Genomic DNA, 3,548 nt, shown 5'->3' with positions numbered 1-3,548 from the left:
TACTGGGCATAGGCCTCTTTCCCCATGTAGGAGAAGGATCAGAGCTTAATCCACCACGCTGCTTCAATGCGGGTTGGCGGATATATTCCCTACAATGAGTAACGATCGCTACCAGGTGTACATGATAACAACCGGGACCGACGTCTTAACGTGCAGTAAACATACCTGCTGCCTTAGCCAAGTTGACAATCTACAATCGATAACGCTATTAGAAAACTAACCAAATGTATAGGAATGACATCATCTCAACGTTAAGTCACGTGATCATAACAAACGAATCGAAAATTCGTAGACAAGTTTACTTGTTCAAAATGTTACAACGAAATGGAATCGTTTCTACAACGACGATCACTACATCCCATACAAATGGTAGCCATGTTACAGTTTTGACAAGCGTCAGCGAAACGATGTCGAAATTTTTGAACGATAGCTAAAAGATGGCCGAGACCCAGTAGTAAACGTTAAAAAATGGCGTCTATTATGATAATATGAAAGAGTTGTGTTAGGACCGAGAATTGTTTATTTACGATAATTTTGAACTATATTCAGCATTTAGCCATGATGATTTCGGAAGAGCCATGCTGAGTTATTATTGAATAGGTTATAGTAATTCTAAGTTAGTAAGATTTTATTTACATGGTCTAGTTACAAACTTTTATTCTTTTTTTATAAGAATTAATAAACGCTTTACACTCAACGGATCCCCCAGTAGGACTTTCTCCTGTGTTGGGGGTCCGGAAACACATACAATATACAATACACAAACACAACACCCAGACTACGACTAACATCTATATGGTCGATATAAATGTCTGTCGGGAGCGGGAATTGAACCCGCGACCGCTAGCGCAACAGCCAATGCATTTACCGTTGCGCTAACGCGTCGTACTTAACTTCGTACGTCGTACGTAACTTTTATGTAGGTCCTTCATATTTAATTTATCATTTACCTACATATGATTAATAAGTTATTAATAGTATTTTGTCAATGTCCAGTTAATTTTATGTTCAATGTAATGTACCTACTTAAATATAAAATAATTAATAAAACATTATTATTATCACAAATAAGTTTATTATTTTTTATTAAAACACTGATGATATTCGTGGCATGCACAGTTGGAAAGAAAGGATTTTTCAGTCATTAATACTTTTTATTTACAATTCACTCAAAACCTACATTTTAGGTATTATTTGTTACTTTACATAAAAATCAATTAGCTACAGTTATTGTACATAAATATTAGTTTCATTATTACATTTTAAGTATAAATTAAAATAGGTTTTGTTATATACAAACAAAAATTAATTGTTCCTCTGATATTGAAGGCAATTTGAAATTTTTTATAGCCCACAGCTGAGACCACTATCACTACATAGACATTTTAAGGAATAGTGTTTGTCGGAGGTAGCGATGATGGTCTCAACTTGTAAAAAATGGTAAAATTTGCATCAAATTGTCTAATACCAACTAAATGACTTAAAATTACATTTTGGCTTTTTTTCATTGCTATCCTTCGCAATTCTAATCACAACCTTTCCTTTTCTCTTCGTGGAATTTTTTTCCCTTTCCATGAATTCCAGTAAAGCTGCGAACTGTTCTGGGCTTGCTCAAGATCTATATTCCATCATATAAACAACTTAATTTTTAAGATTTTATTTTATTTTATTTAGGACAACAAACAATTGCATAATAAAAGTTTATCAGCGCCGTTATCCACATATAATATTATATACATGGCAGCACAATGTTTCTGAAAATGTAAATTACAATCTATTACAATTTAAGAGAAAAGAAAAAATGAATAAAATCAATGAACATGACAGCTAACGAAACGATAAGAACAAGTCCTAACCAATTCTTAAAATTAAAATTACAAAGATTTAACACCTAATAATATTCTTCCAAGATATCTTTCATTCCTATTCAGAATCATGTTATCATAACATTTCGAGTTTTTCTAGAGACAGTAATGTTTAAAATTAACACTGTGATATAATAATAATAAACCAAATATAAGAAGAACTTTACCTTATTTCGGTTACGCATAAAACACTTAATAATTTAATAACAATTTCTTCTTCAGGATTAATGGCTTTCAATAGTTCTAATAACAATTTATAATTTTATGTATAACGACGTTGTGACTTTGACGTTTTTTACAAAATATTATATATATTTACAATTCACAACTTAAGAACTAAATATTTACAGATAGTTTTGGTATAAATCATGTAAATATAATAATAATTATTATATTATTATTATATTATTACTTTGACGTTAGTTTGACGCTCGTAAAAACGTTAATCATAGACTAAAGTATTAGTTTTTTCTAAAAATGTTGTAGAATGACCGTTTGACTCAGTCGTGTCAACTTGGCTACCAATTTAAAATGACTTACGCCGAGCCGTCAACGATTGTAGAAAGACGTTCGATACGAAACGTTTGTAACTTGGCTAGGCCTTCTGTACTTTTAATTATTGTCGATAGATCATTGTAACACACACGTACTTCGTGGTTTGAAAAGCATACGAGAAGATAAAAGTAATTTAACAAAATCATTATCTCGTAACTGTTTGTGTCCAAACGTCCTGCCAAGTATAATACTGTTTACGCAGGCAGTTTGTACGGGAGGTCGAGAACAAAGAGGCCGGCGGCGGCCACTCAGCGCTGTTGACACGAGGTATCGATGGCGACAAAGAGAAAACTAATTAGCTTCATTCCAGTTACTGACTCAACTGAACGGAGGTGAGCTGTTCCCAGATTAATGGGGTTGATTTGATGGTAATACATTTAGGTGGCTTTGTCTTAAATTGAAATTTGTTGATAAATAATCATATTTATAATCATATTATTTCAAAACGTGGTCCTCTTATTACCCGACTGCCAAGGAAGGGTTATGTTTTTCGCGCGTATCTTGTATGTATGTATATTTGTATGTAATATTCTTTACTACCTCATATTTCCAGAACCACTGAACGGATTTACATAATTGAGGTATCGTTAGGTTCGTCTTAGCTGCCCAAGTGGTCTTAGATAGGTGACATTAAAAATAAATCAAACATGGCGGTTGCGCGAAGCCATTGTAGTTAATGAAAAAAAAAATTTTTTCTCGAATACTACAATATGGGTATCAAATTGAAGGGCACAATACAAAAATTTTAAAAAGGTATATCATGATTATTAATTATTTATCTATATATATATATATATACAACAGCACCACCACCTTCCACTACCACCTGGAACTTAAAAAGCCGACCGGTGGCGGGATAGCCATCCAACTGCTGTTTTTGAAATACACAGGCCGAAGACGGGCAGCAGCGTCTTCGGCGCGACAAAGCCAGCCCTGCGGTCACCAACCCGCCTGCACAGCGTGGTGACTATGGGCAAAACACATGAGTTCACTCCATTTCTGGCGTGAACTTGTGTAGGCCTATGTCCAGTAGTGTGACTGCGAAAGGCTGCTGTGATGATGGTATATATATATTTGAAAATATATATTGCTGTTCGTTAGTTTTGCTAAAACTCGCGAATGGCTGGA

Source organism: Melitaea cinxia, chromosome 1 (assembly GCF_905220565.1).
Source record: "Melitaea cinxia chromosome 1, ilMelCinx1.1, whole genome shotgun sequence".
Lineage (NCBI taxonomy): Eukaryota > Metazoa > Arthropoda > Insecta > Lepidoptera > Nymphalidae > Melitaea > Melitaea cinxia.
Note: the sequence above shows the minus strand (reverse complement) of the source record.